Source organism: Ictidomys tridecemlineatus, unplaced genomic scaffold (genome assembly GCF_052094955.1).
Source record: "Ictidomys tridecemlineatus isolate mIctTri1 unplaced genomic scaffold, mIctTri1.hap1 Scaffold_4946, whole genome shotgun sequence".
Taxonomy (NCBI): Eukaryota; Metazoa; Chordata; class Mammalia; order Rodentia; family Sciuridae; genus Ictidomys; species Ictidomys tridecemlineatus.
Genome location: NW_027523228.1, coordinates 12,501 through 27,500, shown reverse-complemented (window position 1 = coordinate 27,500; position 15,000 = coordinate 12,501). Strand labels below are relative to the sequence as shown.

Sequence of the window (15,000 nt, the reverse complement as noted above, 5' to 3'; positions counted from 1 at the left end):
TTTTTTTTTTTTTTTTTGAGAGAGGAGGGGGGGGGAGAGAGAGAGAGAGAGAGAGAGAGAGAGAGAGAGAGAGAGAGAGAGAGAGAGAGAGAGAGAATTTTTAATATTTATTTTTTAGTTCTTGGCGGACACAACATCTTTGTATGTGGTGCTGAGGATCGAACCCGGGCCGCACGCATGCCAGGCGAGCGCGCTACCGCTTGAGCCACATCCCCAGCCCCTTTTTTTTTTTTTTTTAATATTTAGTGTTTAGTTTTCGGGGAACCCAACATCTTTATTTTTATTATTATTATTTTTTAAACTTTTTTTTTAATTTTGTTTTGAGACAGAGAGAGAGAGAGAGAGAGAGAGAGAGAGAAGAGAGAGGAGAGAGAATTATTTAATATTTATTTTTCAGTTTTTGGCGGACACAACATGGTTGTATGTTGTATGTGGTGCTGAGGATCGAACCCGGGCGCACGCATGCCAGGCGAGCGCACTACTGCTTGAGCCGCATCCCCAGCCCTAAACTTATTTTTATTTATTTTAGTTTTTATTTGGTGCGATCTAACCCAGCGCCCCATGCTACCAGTTGAGCCACACACCCAGCCCCTAAGTTTTACCCTTCCCCCCCCCCCCTCTCTCTCTCTCTCTCTCTCTCTCTCTCTCTCTCTCTCTCTCTCTCCCCCTCCCTCCCTCCCTCCCTCCCTCCCTCCCTCCCTCCCTCTCCCCCTCCCCCCCTCCCCCTCCCCCTCCCTCTCCCTCTCCCTCTCCCTTTCTCCTCTTCCTGTTGCTGAAAGCTTGGCCCAATCCAATAAGGATGGCAAGGTCTTGAGACACAGGAAAAAAGGCTTATGGCAGCGCCGGCAAAGCAAAAAACATGGGGACTCTGGTCCCCAAAGGCTGTGACTCTGCACGTCAGCAACAACAGGAGGTTTCGTACAGGAGATTCAAAGGCCACCTTGCACTTCTTCCTGGCCGCGGTTGTGATTCGGCTTCTTACTTTTGAGAAGACTCATTTCTGACATCCTCTGGTCTCCAAAGTCTACATGACATTCTTGACTATGCTGGGCGTGGACTCAAGGACAGATAAGTCTGCCTAAAACAGGGAAGAAAGGTGATATGATTTCCCCTGGATTGAATCCAGAAGTCAACATCCTATCTCGGTCTGTGATAACACCTGTGGTGGTGTTATCCCTTCCCCTTCCCTCTCCTTTCTCTATTTGCTGGTTAAAGCTCGAGGTCTCTGGAGGTTGCCTGAGTTACTCCCAGGACCTCACCTTCTCTTGTGAGTAGCTGAGGGGGCGGTTGCTGGACGCTGTCTCACCATTCTGATCTTTCACTACTCTTACTGTTCTCTTCCAGGACTTTTGGATCGACTTCCTTCTTCCAAGGATGGTGGAATGATGACAAAGGTGATGGTATTGGAGATATGGAACTCTTTTTATTTGGGGGGGGGGTGGGGGGGTTGTTTTTCCTCCTGGATGGCTGTCAAACCTGCGGCAGCACACACATCGGTCCATCTCGAAGTGGAGAATCTCTAAAGGATCTTCAGGGAAAGCGTGGACAAGGAGGATTCAGTCCCGGGAGACTCTTGACAGGAGATGGGAAATCCCCGCCCTCCCCCCCCCCCCCATTTCTTCTGGAAAATACCTAATACCAATAAAGGCAGGACAAAATGCAGCACAGGCTGGATGGCTGGCTGGCTGAGGTTTATATAGCGCCGAGTAGGTCTACAGGTAAAATTGGATCCCAGAGCAACTGTGCAGTGACTCAGGGTCCTTCCCTTTCCCAGCCGTCCGTCCCCTAAGGCTTTCTCAGTTGGCTAATCCTCCACACTTAGGAGTGGTGAAGGTGGGACACACGTTTTAGGCTTGCTTGGCTTCTTCAGTCGGATCTCATCTTGCCACCGGGTCAGAAACACAAGCATATACACGTGGATGTTTCCACCCTGTGGAACTGGGGAGTTCACAGTGAGTGGTCTGCGGTCTCAAAAGGGCAGCCCCGTTGGTTGCAGTCACCGAACGCTAGGTGGCGCAAAGCTACCGTCATTTTGGAAGGCCTGCCTGAGTTCCATTTCCAGTTTCGATATAATCTATCTACATGTATAGACATAGATAGACAGACAGACTTAGATATCGATATCCATATACAGATCACTAAGCTGCAAGCCGCCGCGTCATGTCTTCCTCTCTTCCCTCAGCCTATTGAGTCCCTGGAGAGACAGATGGGCAAGGGCCTCAGTGCCCGCTCTGTTGTTCCCCCGGCGGGGCCCCCCCCCCCCCCCCCCCGCCCCATACAGTAAAGTCCGGGAAGCACTGGGCGGTGGGGGGGACATACCGCTTTCACCCCTGGAACTCTTTTTTTTTTTTGGGGGGGGGGGGGGTTGGTCGTTTTTCCTCCTTTAGCCTTTAAGATGTCCCACCTAGGAGATAGCTTCTGTGCCTCTGCCCGACCCTTGGAATTTGAACTATAATCCACACTTCCCCCATCCCACTAACTCCAATTCCCCAGCAGTAGTTCGCTCCCAAGGCTGTCACCACTAGAGGTCCATGGTAAACACCTTCCCCCACCCCTGAGAGCTATGAGGGAGGGCCTGGATGAGTTTAAGAGAGAAATAAACCAAAACAAAACAGTGATGTTTCCCCATTTCTCTCTGTGTGTGTGTGTGTGTGTGTGTGTGTGTGTGTGTGTGTGTGTGTGTGTGTCTCCAGTGTGTACCTGTCTGCTGCGCACCAAACCCAAGCAGGATGGATTTGGGCCTGGGGGAAGGAGAGGGAGGCCCTTCCTGGGTTTACTTTCTGGGGAAGAAGAGACAAAGGAAAAAAGGTGAGGGTGTTGCCCAGCCATCAAGACCGTTTGTGGACCAATGCCCAAGGCCCTGCCCTGGGTTTCTTCCCCAGGCTAGCATCACAAAAGAAACAAAAGTAGTGAACAAAGAGAGACTCAAACAACCCAAACAGGCAAGGAAATCTCATCGCAAAGTGCCCACCGGGAAAGGGGAAAAAAAAGAAAAAAGGAAAAAAAAAAAGAAAAAAAATCATCAAGATGCCTCCCGTGCTGTGCTGGACAGCGTTAGAGCTCGCCTAGCATATTCGAGGCCCTGGGTTGGATCCTCAGCTCCAGATAAAAAGAAATTAATAACACAAACACATTCTTTCCAACTAGGCCAAATAAATAAATAAAAGAAATCAAGACACTAGAAGAGACCTTGCCCACACAGAGAAAGGGCGGGGTGGGGGGTTGGGGGGAGATCCACATGGAAATCACTCTACCCTTGGCATTCCAATAGCCGAATACATCTCCCCATACTCATGTCAGGGTTTCCTTGGTGGGGATGGAACCAGAAACCAGCCCCTCACGCAGGCTCATCCTGGACCCTGGAACTGGGGACTGAACACAGACACAGTTTACCACTGAGCTAAACCAACATCCCCTTTTTATAAAGATATTTTTATACATTTTTGGTAAATCCATTGATTTATGAGTTGAACCCAGAAGCACTCACTTGACCAGTGACTGAGCCACATCCTCATATTCAATTTATCTATCTATCTATCTATCTATCTATCTATCATCTATCTATCTATCTATCTATCTATTCGTTTGTTTTCTTGCTTGCTTTCTTGCTTGCTTGCTTGCTTGCTTGCTTGCTTGCTTGCTTGCTTGCTCGCTCGCTCGCTCGCTCGCTCGCTCGTTCGTTCTAGTTAAAGCTTGGTCCCCGGGGTTTCAAAAACTGACTTCCAGACCACTCACGTATAAAGGAATCAAGCCTTTATTAAAGCACAACTAGCGGCGACTGACCAGAAGAACATACAGCTGTTCCCCTGACCAGCCTCAAACAATTGCAAGGGTGCTCCTTATAAGCCTGAAACCTGCAAAAGGGACGTTTTGGGGGGAGGGGGCGTCTAGCTAATGCAAACAAGCCAAGTTCCAGAAGCTGGAGAGTGAAGTCAGGCGGAGGGACGCTCAGCCAATCACAATCAGCCTAGCCACTCCAGTGACAGAAGCGTAGCCCCGTTATGGGCTAGTTACAGAAACAACGTCCCATGTCCTTCCTTAAAGGTTTCTATAGCAAAAGGCAAAGAACATCTTGCCCCAGTCATGACCCTTCTACTTGGCCTGGTTGTTTTACAGAATGGAGACGTAAAACAAAACGGAATCCCATTTGCTTTTACTATCACCAATTTTCTTTTGGAGACAGGGGTCTCGCGAGGTTACTTTCGCTATGAGCTTACAATCCTTCTCTGAACCTCCTCCTGATCCCCTTGGGGGGGGGGGGGGACAGACACAATATCTTTACCTTATCGGCTTGTTTGTCCCTTTGTTTTTGGTTCTGTGGTGCTCAGGATCAGGATCGAATCCACCGCTCCACACGTCCCAGGCCAGTGCTCTACTACCGAGCTAAAACCCTAGCCCAAGCTTTGCATTCTAGAATGCATACATTTCCTTCTTCGCTGAAGGAACACAGACACATTTATTGTACAACAAGCCCAGACATCTTCACATCACAGTTGCCTAGAAGTCCTACATACGTTCGTTGACCTTTGACTTTGGAAGCCACGCTCAGAATCTATGACTCTGGCCAGATAACTGCCGCGATGTGGTTTTTGCTCACCAACAGTTGGACCTAGGTGAACAGCTTGGACTCAAGTGGACAAATACTCTTATGCATTCAGGCAACAGTGCCACTCACCTGGTACAGGAGTGTTCTTTCAACAAACGATCACAAAACAAACCCTTACTTATTCAATCAAAACTAACAGATGTGAAAACTGGTCATTAATGGCACAGATCTTTTTATTTATTTTTTATTTTTTTGAGAGAGTGAGAGAGAGAGAGAGAGAGAGAGAGAGAGTTTTTAAATATCTAGTTAGTTAGTTAGTTAGTTAGTTAGTTTTCGGCGGACACAACATCTTTGTTTGTATGTGGTGCTGAGGATCGAACCCGGGCCGCACGCATGCCAGGCCAGCGTGCTACCTACCGCTTGAGCCACATCCCCAGCCCCAAGCACAGATCTTTTTTCTTTTCTTTTCTTTTTTTTTAATCTGAATGTTACACCGAATTCAAGTGGTAGAACTTCCACATGTGTCACTGACTGCGGGATAAGTTTAGAGCTTCGGTACAATACACGTTCTAATAAAAAGGGCACTACTCTCGTGTAGTGTAGGAAACCTATATGTCTTTAAGTGTACCGACTTTTGAATAATAAAAAAATCTCTCACACACAGCATACTACTCTAGTCCCCAGATGTGCACACATCCCCAGTGGCAGAGATGGAGATGTGGGGTGATTCAGGAGAATCACAAGACTAAGCCCAGCCTCAGCAACTTACGGAGCCCTGCGGTAACGAGAGAGAGAGAGAGAGAGAGAGAGAGAGAGAGAGAGAGAGAGAGAGAGAGAGAGAGAGAGAGAGAGGGGGGGGGGGGAGGTGTGTAGGTGTTGGGGGGTGTTGCCCAGAGGCAAAGCATCTCAGAAGGAAGAGGGGGAATTTATTATAATAAGAAAACATAAGAACTAAACCTTTACAGCAGCAAAACTCTGATGACTCTGCTGACACTCTGTTGTTTTAACGCATCCGAGGCCTGGCAAGGTTATCAAACAGAAAAAGTGATTTTCTGGATGGAAATTCTAAATATTTGTTAGCCAATGGGCAGATAACCCACCCTGAAAGTCAATGTAGCTTCACCTGTGATGACGGAGGGGGGGGGAAGGGAAAAGAGAAAGGAAAAAGGATATGGGTTTTGACATGAGCCTCAGTGGCTGAGCAGTGAGACTTATACTCAAAGCATATAAAGTGGACCCCTGTTACATTTTCTGACCCCCACCACCACCACCTCCCCCCACCCCTTTTCCTCGATTCGACAGTTGGGAGAAAATTTTTTTAAAAAGACAAAAAAGGACAAACAACAGCAGCAACAACCGCAGCAGAAACAACAACCACCTTACCGAATTTCTGAATTTACATGAGTGAATTACTCTTCTTGATTCTCAGTCACATAGTTGATACTTTTCATGGTTTTTGGTTTGTTTGTTTGTATGTAATTCAAAAAAAAAATCAGAAGAAATTATTGGTATTCATTGCATACAGAGTGACCCATGTTAGCTTATCTCTCAGTTGCAAAGAAGGGGGGGGGCGCAAGGGGGAAGGGGTTGGTGTTGGTGATGGTGGCAAAAAGCAACCTGGAACCTGCTTTACCTAGGCTACTGGTTTGATCAAGTCTTCCTTGCATGGATGTGTTGTAGGGACAAATGAGGCAAGGCACCGACCGAACAGAGCAGGAAATGGGGTTTTATTTGGCCGCTGCCAGGTTCAGAGGACACGGCTTTTGCTGTCATGAATGAATCAATCCCCTGAACCCCGAGTTCAGGTAGTTTCAGAGTTTTATACCGAGCACGTAAGGGGAGGGGCTCAGAAATTCACGGTCTGCAGAAGTTCACATAAAAGCAGCTTTTTCCTCTCACTGTTCTGGGCATGTGAACCCTTCGAGGACAACACCTGAGAAGGGGAGAGCTTCTTCCCCCCTGTCTAGTCTCTCCCTGCCAGCTGTAACCATGGAGTCCAGTCGGTAACTTCTCGTATCTTAACAATGTAGACCTCTGGGTGAAGCCCAGCTCAAGGCCAGAGGCCTTGTTTGCACATTTCTTCAAAGTACTGTTCTGGATATGTTTGTGAAAAACTAGTAAGGGGGTTTCCAGCACCTGGAGTGCTGGTGTCTTCTCGGCCAGTGGCCAAGTAAACAGGGCGACACGAAAATAGGAAGTTTATCCACCTCGAATTCTTTTGCAGAGACTCCCTTGCTGACAGACCTAAAACCAGTCTGGGTGAAGATTTCTGAAGAGGCCCAGTTAAGACTTTTCAGTGGAGAGAGGGGGTGCCACTTCAGATGATGAATCGCAAAGACACCTTGAACTCACCCAAACATATCACATATTTTAAGATTCTACTCATTCAGGGCAGAGAGTAAGCAGTTTTACCTAACAATGGTTTGGTTTCAAAAGGCTTTTTTTTTTTTTTTTTTTTTTTTTATCTAATCCCCTGCTTTTCCCTTAGAGCTCTTCTCTTTTCTCTTAGAAAACTCTACTCTTAGTCAGAGGTCCAAATCTCCATTCAAATGACACAGGGGGGGGGGGGGGAGAAAAGAAAAAAAAAAAAAATCTCTCAAGCACTTGGACCCCTCCTGCCCCAAACGAAAAAAAGTTCCGGGTGATCAATGAATTTAAAAAGCAGGAAAAATGAATCATTAGCAGAAATGAACATAACCACAGTTACTACTTTGTAAGAATTGGAAAGAATTACCCAGGGCAGAGCTTCCAATTGAAACCCTGTAATTATTAGACAACAAACAAACACACAGACAGACAGACAGACAAACAAAAACCCTGAAGTACAAGAGTCTGTCTCCTTCTGTCTCTATAACTTACACACACACACACACACACACACATTTCCGTCTCTTTCTCCACACCAAACTCTTTTTAATCACTTGATTTTTCAGTTTCTCACTTAGTGGAGCACCCCTTTTCTTTAGGATCAATCTCCTCCTAGGTTTCTTTTTATACCAAAGGGTTGGGGGGCAAGTGACACATGATCCAGGAGAAGGAGGCCAAAGCAATCAGGGTATTAAGGAACATCAGGAGAGAGAAATGAAATGCTGGTGGACACATTGAACAAATGCTCTGAAACAAGTGATATCCAAATTAACCTCTTAGTTTAGTTTTAAACCAAACGGTCAGCATAAATGCAGAGTTAGAGAGACAAAATGACCCTTAAAACAGATACGGGAAACCATACTGGAATTTGAAACAGGCTGGGAATTGTGAACAGCCTGGAGAGGCCATATTTTCCTTCCTTCAGGGGCAGTGGGAGAGACTTTGCACTGCCTGTTGTTATGTAAATTAGAACTGAGACCTGCCCCAAGCAAGCCCGGTTTAGTGTAAGCATCTTACTTCCCCGCCCTGATAACTGGCACCCCAGCCTGGCAGAAAACAAATTTTCCCTTGCAGACAAACTGGTAGGAACCCAAAGTGGCTGGAACCACGCCTCCCCCCCCCCCCCCCAAAAAAAAAAAAAAAAAAAAAAAAAAAGAACACAATGGCACAGAGAAGGAATAGTACAAGTACCTGCTTTATCTAGGTTACTGGTCTGATAAAGTTGACACTTTGTTGGGGGTATTTCAATCTCACCTCGACCCCTGACCTGCCCCTCTCAAGAGTTTGTGAAAGATGCAAACTGATTTTTACATGTCTCTGTCAATTCCTACATCGTCTGGATGGATCCAACCGTGGCCTATCAGTCTGACTGAAATGAATCCTGGCAGTGGCCAGCATGCCTGACCTCCAGATTACTTTTTGTGGTGTTCGGAGAAGAGTTGTGGTGTGATTTCATGTTTTAGACTTTGTCGAGATTGGGTTTATGTTCCATTCTATGGTCAACTTTGGTAAACATTCCGTATTCACTTTAAAAGAAGGTCTGCTGGGGCTGGGGTTGTGGCTCAGTGGTAAAGCGCTCGCCTTGCATGTGTGAGGCCCTGGGTTCGATCCTCAGTACCACATAAAAATAAATAAATAAAACAAAGGTATTGTGTCCAACTACGACTGAAAAATCAATATTTATTAAAGAAAAAAAAAAAAGGAAGAAGGTCTGCTGTGCAGTGGTGGCCTTGCAGTGTTCTGAGCATGCCCATTAGGTGTGGGTTGTTCGTGATGTGCTTCTGCTGTCCTTTGTTACTGATTATTTATTTATGGCCTATGTCATCAGCTGCTAAGGGACGAGTGTTCTCGTCTCTTTGCCATAATTGATGTATCCATCTTTTCTTTTAATTCTCTCTGGTTTTCATGTAGGTATTTATTTATTTCTTTCTAAACATTTTTTTTTTTTAAGCTGTAGATGGACACAATGTCTTTATCTTTATTTATTTATTTATTTTTATGTGGTGCTGAGGATCGAACCCAGGGCCTCACGAATGCAAAGGCAAGCGCTCTACCGCTGAGCTACAATCCCAACCCTCATGTAGGTATTCTGAGGTTATTGAATGATTTGCACACTACCTTAAGATTGTTTAATGCTTCCTCAAAGATCTGACTGTTTATCAAGGTGCTACGTTCCTCCTACGCCTGGCAGTGATTGTCTTGTGTGTACCTTGAAGTCATACTGAAAATAAATAAGTGACTGAGTACAGTGGCCTATGCCTGTCATCCCAGATGCTTCTCTCTCTCTCTCTCTCTCTCTCTCTCTCTCTCTCTCAGCTGAGGCAGGAGGATCGAGAGTTTAAAGCCACCCTCAGCAAAAGTGAGACACTAAGCAACTCAGTGAGACCCTGTCTCTAAGTAACATACTAGATAGATAGGTAGGGCTAGGGGATGTGGCTCAGTAGTCAGTGAGTGCCCCTGAGTTCAATCCCTGTTTACAGGCCTCCTCCAATAAATAAACAAACAGATAGATAGATAGATAGATAGATAGATAGATAGATAGATAAATAAATAAATATGTTTATTTTGTCTATTTAGGTGATGATGATGATGATGATGATGATGATGATGATGATGATGATGATGATGATTTTAATGTGGTGCTGGGATTGAACCCTGTGCCTCATGCGTACTTGGTAAGTGCTGTACCACTGAGCCACAACACCAGAATGACAACACCGTGAAGTGCTCTTGCTCAGACTGTGGTCTCCTGTGTGGCTGGGGAGGGCAGGGGTTGGGTCCATTTAGGGCTGACAGATATTGTTGCCCTGCTACGTCTTAGATGAAACAGTGCGTAATATGTGCACACAGATCAAAATGAAGGTAGAGATGGCAAGCTCTCTCCAGCTTTATTTATCCCAGAGCATGTGGTGTTTCAGTCTAGGGCAACAGACCATGCTTTTTAGCTAAGGCAGCCTCTCTTAGAGCCCTGTTGCAGCTTCTTATTACCAAGTGCCTAAATGTAAAATGTGGCTCTGTGATATGGATACATAAAAAATAAAAAATAAAAAAAGATAAAATGGCCAAACAGACAAAATAGAACTCCACAAGGAAGCATCCTTTTTCCTATTAGGATTAGTATTTTTTTTTTTTTTTTTTTCCCCTCCTGTTTCGTAGTATGTTGTCGGTGGACAGCACACCTTCTTTCTATTTGTTCCTTTTTGTATGGCGTGCTAAGGCTCAAACTCTGTGCTAGGCCGGCCCTCTGCCACTGACCCAAAGATACAGACAGCCCCTAGACAAGAAAGGATTCTCAGAGGCTGGTCATCTTCCAATGTTTTTGTACAGAAAAAGGAGGAAACACAAAGCCCAAAGACCAGAAGATCAAATTCCCAAGCAACCGATTTCAAACTGATTTTTACATGTTTCTGTCAATTCCTACATCGTCTGGATAAATCCAAGCGTGGCCTATCGGTCTGCCTGTCTAATGGTGGCTTCACCGCGGTGGTGGTTTCGGTTTTGAACTCTCACACCGCCCGTGTCCCCCGCCGGATTCTCTAGGGGTGCTGGGCAGACTGCCGGCGCCTCCCGCTGCTGCGGGGGACCCTGGGGGAGGGGGGGGGAGGCGGCGGCTGGTGGCACGTGTCCGGGTGACTTTCTACGACCCCTGCGGAGCGGATCACGCTGACACCGACCGAGGTTCCGCGTCCCTTCAGCCTGATTTGGTTGACGGTTTTCGAGCTCCCCCTGGTGTCCGCTTTTATAGGAGAGGAGCGTCTTCATCCAATTCTGAGAAGTATCTGTTCACGTCCTTGGACCATGGATCCATTGGATTATTTGTTCGATTCTTTTTTTTTTTTTTTTTTCTTTTTGCTTTCTGTCCCGCCCCCACCCCCGTTGTTGTTGTTGTTGTTGTTGTTGTTGTTGTTGTTGTTGTTTCGCTCTGGGGCAAGGGCCCAGGCTTTTTAGCCGAGGCAGCCGCTCTTAGAGCCCTGTTACAGCTTCTGATTACCAAGTGCCTAAAGGTAAAATTTGGCTCTGTGACCCAATGGAAAATGACTTCCCATTCGAGAATATGCTCATTTCTTAGGGAAAACAACAACAGCAGCAGCAACAGACACAGCACCCCCCCCCCCAAAAAAAAAAAAGATAAATAAAAACACAAATACAAATAAGAATTCATGGGCTGGAGATGTGGCTCAAGTGATGATAACACGCTCCCCTGGCATGCATGGGGCGCTGGGTTCGAGCCTCAGCACCACATAAAATAAAACAAAGATGTTGTGTTCACTGCATACTGAAAAATAAACATTAAAAAATATTCAAAATATTCTCTCTCTCTCTCTCTCTCTCTCTCTCTCTCTCTCTCTCTCTCTCTCTCCCCCCCCCCGCCTCTGCCCTCTGTCTTTATAAAAGAAAAATAAGTAAAAGTTAAAAAAGGGGCTGGGGATGTGGCTCAAGCGGCAGCGCGCTCGCCTGGCATGCGTGCGGTCGGGGTTCGGCCCTGAGCACCACGTAACGAAGATGTTGTGTCCGTCCACCGAAAACTAAAAAGTAAATATCAAAGTTCTCTCTCACTCTCTCTTAAAACAAAACAGAACAAACGAACAAACAAAAAGAAAGATAACGTGGCCAGACAGACAAAATGGAACTCCACAAGGAAAAATCCCTTTTTCCTATTATGATCGGTATTCTTTTTTTTTTTCTTTTTTGGAGTAGTTGTAGGTGGACGTGCAGCACGCCTTCTTTCGACTTGTTCCTCCTTTTTGTATGCCGCGCTAAGGCTCAAACCCAGTGCCTCCTATGTGCTAGGCCGGCCCTCTGCCACTGAACCACAGACATAGAGGAGGAAGGATTCTCAGAGGCTGTTCATCTTCCCATTTTTTTTTGGGGGGGGGGTACAGAAACAGGCGGGAACCCCAAGCCCAAAGACCGGCAGATCAAATTCCCAAGCAACCGATTTCGACGGGTTTTTACGTGTTTCTGTCCCTTCCTCCATTCTCTGGATGGATCCGACCGCGGCCTAGCAATCTGCCTGCCTAACAGTGGCTTCACCGTGGTGGTTTCGGTTTTGAAGTCCCACACCGCCCGTGTCCCCCGCCGGGTTCTCTAGGGGTGCTGGGCCCATCTGCCTGCGTCTCGAGCCCGCCGCTGTGGCGTGGCGACCCGGCTGGTGGGACGTGTCCGGGTGACTTTCTACGACCCCTGCGGAGGAGCGGATCCCGCTGACGCCCTCCGAGGTTCTACGACCCCTGCGGAGGAGCGGATCCCGCTGACGCCGACCGAGGTTCCTCGTCCCTTTCGCCCGATTTGGTTGACGGTTGTCGAGCTCCACCTGGTGGCCGCTTTTATGGGAGCGTCTTCTCATCGGAAGTCGCCAAGGCGTGATATTCGGCGGCGGTGGCCGAGACAGAGTTCCAGGAGCTGGGCGGCGCCGGCGGAACTGTCTCGGTCGCCCTGGGCTGGGCCGATGTGGCCCGTTGGCGGGATATTGGACCGGCGGGCTTAGTGTGTGTGTCGGTTGTCTTCTCTCCCTGCTCGGTCCGGGCCGCGGGCGCCTCGGGTGGCGGTCCGAGCGGCTCCTTCGGTGGCACGGGCTTCGCTTTGGCCCGGTCTGGGTCGGCCGCCGGGACTTCTGTCTTTTTTTTTTTTTTTTCTTTTTCTCCCGCTTCCTCTCCCTCTCTCTCGTGGGTTTTGGCCGCGAATGTGCTGGCCCGGCCTCGCCGCGTTCCCTCTTTGGGGGCCGCCGCCCGGGGCTTGTCCTGATGGCTATGCCCGGCGTCCTTCGGTGGTGGGTCGCCTTAGCGTGTTCCCCGCCCGCCCCCCGATCCCGCTCGCTGGGGATGGTGGTCCCCGCCTCTCGTCTGTGCCTTCGTCAACGAGGGTCGACCAGTTGTCCCTAGGGGCTCTGGATCTCGGTGATGGGCTCGATTTCGCGGTCCGCCGACCGTGACTCCCTTCGGGGAAGGCGGCAGTGGTGAGTGAACTGTTCCCCATTGCCCCGGTCGCGGTTGTCTTGGCCCGAGTTGGCCGTTTTCTGCCATCGGGTAGGTGCTGACACGGTGTCCTCTGGCCTGTGCCGCCAGAGGGAGGGAGCTTGGGCCTCCGGGTGCGTGCGGGGCTCTGGGCTGATGGGGTGGCCCGGACCCGTTCCCTCTGGAGCCGTCTGCCTCGGGCCTGCGTGCGACGGCTCTTTGGTGCGCCTGGAGTGCCCTCGCGGTGGTGCCACCTCCGGCCGGCCGGTCTCCTGGCGCCGGAGGGCGGTGGGGGAGGTGGCGGGTGGTCCTTTACCGCCCGTGCGCTCCCCGCTGCGGGCGCCGAGGGCGGTGTGACGACGACGCTCGCTTCCATGGCTCCGAGCCGCGTGTCAGGCGTTCCCCGTTCCGTGTCGTCGGCCGCTCTCCCTGGGGTGTGGGGCCGGCGAGGCCGTAGCAGGCTCCTCTTGAAGCGGTCCTCGCCGGGTCTCCCCCCGCTCCCCGGGTCTCTCCCGCCCACCCTGCTGATCGATGTGGTGACTTTGCGCTCTCCTGGGCCGGACCAAAGCCGCGCCAGGCGAGGGACGGACATTCATGGCGAATGGGCCAGCTCTTCTCGTCCTGCCCGCGGGCCCCTCGCCTTCCCTCCCCGCCCGTTCGCGGTGCGGGGAAGGGCGGGGGTGCGGAACCCGGCCTCGACCTCGCTCCCGGGGTCCTCTGACGTAGCGGGTGCTTCCCGCCCGCCGCCCGCTCTGGGCGGCCAAGGGCCGTGCGTGTGGCCCTCCCCGCGTCGGGGAGGGCTGCCGCCGTGCCGCGTCGGCGCGACGGCGCGCCTCTGCTTCGGTGCTCCTGGGGCGCTCCGGGTCGTTTCCTGAGGTGCCTGAGGCTGAGCCGGTGTGTGCTGTTCCCGGTGCCGCTGCCGCGGCCGGCCGCCGCCTCGCTGTCAGTCTCGCCCCGTCTGCGGGGGTTTCTGAGGCGAGTGCCTGAAGGGGAAGAACAGTTGTTGCTTCGCTCGGGGGATCGAGGCGGTAAGCTCGACAGCGTTGACCGTTCCCTCTCCGTGGGGGGCGGGTCGCGTTGTCGTCCCCAGCGCCGAGTGGCGCGGGGAGTGTTAGGCGAGCGGGCGCCCGTGCGCTCTTCCCTGCCTCCCTTGGGGGAAGGGAGATGCTGCCCGGGCGTGCGAGCGATTGTGGCGGGACGCCGAGCAGGGGCCGGTCCGGCCCCCGAGGCGATGGTCGCCTTGGGGTGTCCCCGGCCGCGAACGCTCCAGAAGCCTCGTGCTTGCCCATACCGCAGATCCCCCCTCGCTGTCTCGGCGGCCGGTCGGGAGAGGAGCCGGGCTGGGTGCGGCCCATCCTCAGTGAGGAACGTTTCTCTAGCGATCCGTGAAGGGCGTGCCTCGCGTGGGGTACCGGATTCCCCCATTGGCCGCCCCCTGCCTTGTGCGCTACGCTACCGTCGGTGGTGTGTGTAGGCGAGAGTTCCCCCCTCCCCGCCGTCTGGGAGGGCAGGGGTCCGCCGGCCCCCCGCGGGTGGGGGCCGAGCGCTTGCTCTTTGTGCCTACCGCGGCCCGCGCCTCCCCCCTTCGAGTCGGGGGAGGGTTCCCGCTGGGCCTGGCCGGGCCTCCTGGCGCATGTTGGGCCGCTGGTGCCGCGTGTGCGTGCGCGCGGTGGCGGCGGGGCTCTGTTCGCGCGGCCGGGGGTTGGGGGGCCCCGCGTCCCTCTTTCCCCCTCGCCTGCTGCGAGTGGCCCTCTGCCCGCTCCCGGTCCCGAGCCGGCGGGCGGCCCGCGTGCGTGTGCGCTGGCCCGGGGCGCGGCCGCCGTGGCCCCCCCGGGGGCGTTCCGCGGGCGCGGTGGTGAGCGAGCGGACCCTGGAGCTGGAGAGGCCCAGGTCGTGGGGCTCGGTCGGCCCGAGGTGTGTGGCGTTGCATGCCGGCGTTCGGAGGCCAGGCGCGCCTCTGTCGCGTGGAGGGCCACCCTGTGGTGGCGGGGCGGCGGGTCTCGTGGGAGGCTCCGGGGCTGGGGCCGGAGGCCGGGTTGGCGTCGCGGGCGGTGCGGGACCGCCCTCGCGTGTGGCGGTGGGACCCCGCTTGTTTTCCCGGCGGCCCGACTCTGTGCCCGAGGTCTTCTCCCC

The 15,000-nt window shown here is 51.5% G+C and overlaps 4 long non-coding RNA genes across 4 annotated transcripts in view; 3 read left to right on the top strand and 1 right to left on the bottom strand.

Annotated features, from left to right (window-relative positions):
* Positions 1–1,674, top strand: part of LOC144373787 (uncharacterized) — an 18,029-nt gene extending 16,355 nt beyond the window's left edge. Inside the window, exon 5 of the long non-coding RNA XR_013433345.1 lies at positions 925–1,674. This is a non-coding gene — a long non-coding RNA (uncharacterized LOC144373787). The remainder of the gene's footprint in view (positions 1–924) is intronic.
* Positions 983–2,263, bottom strand: LOC144373788 (uncharacterized). The gene is made up of 3 exons (XR_013433346.1): positions 1,633–2,263; positions 1,260–1,528; positions 983–1,078 (listed from the first exon to the last, which is right to left on the bottom strand). It is a non-coding gene; the product is annotated as an uncharacterized LOC144373788 (long non-coding RNA).
* Positions 2,264–9,241: 6,978 nt separating this feature from the next.
* On the top strand, positions 9,242–11,220 carry LOC144373791 (uncharacterized). The gene is made up of 2 exons (XR_013433349.1): positions 9,242–9,588; positions 10,241–11,220. It is a non-coding gene; the product is annotated as an uncharacterized LOC144373791 (long non-coding RNA).
* Positions 11,221–11,325: 105 nt separating this feature from the next.
* The window catches only part of LOC144373790 (uncharacterized), a 16,168-nt gene continuing 12,493 nt past the window's right edge, over positions 11,326–15,000 (top strand). Inside the window, exon 1 of the long non-coding RNA XR_013433348.1 lies at positions 11,326–11,580. This is a non-coding gene — a long non-coding RNA (uncharacterized LOC144373790). The remainder of the gene's footprint in view (positions 11,581–15,000) is intronic.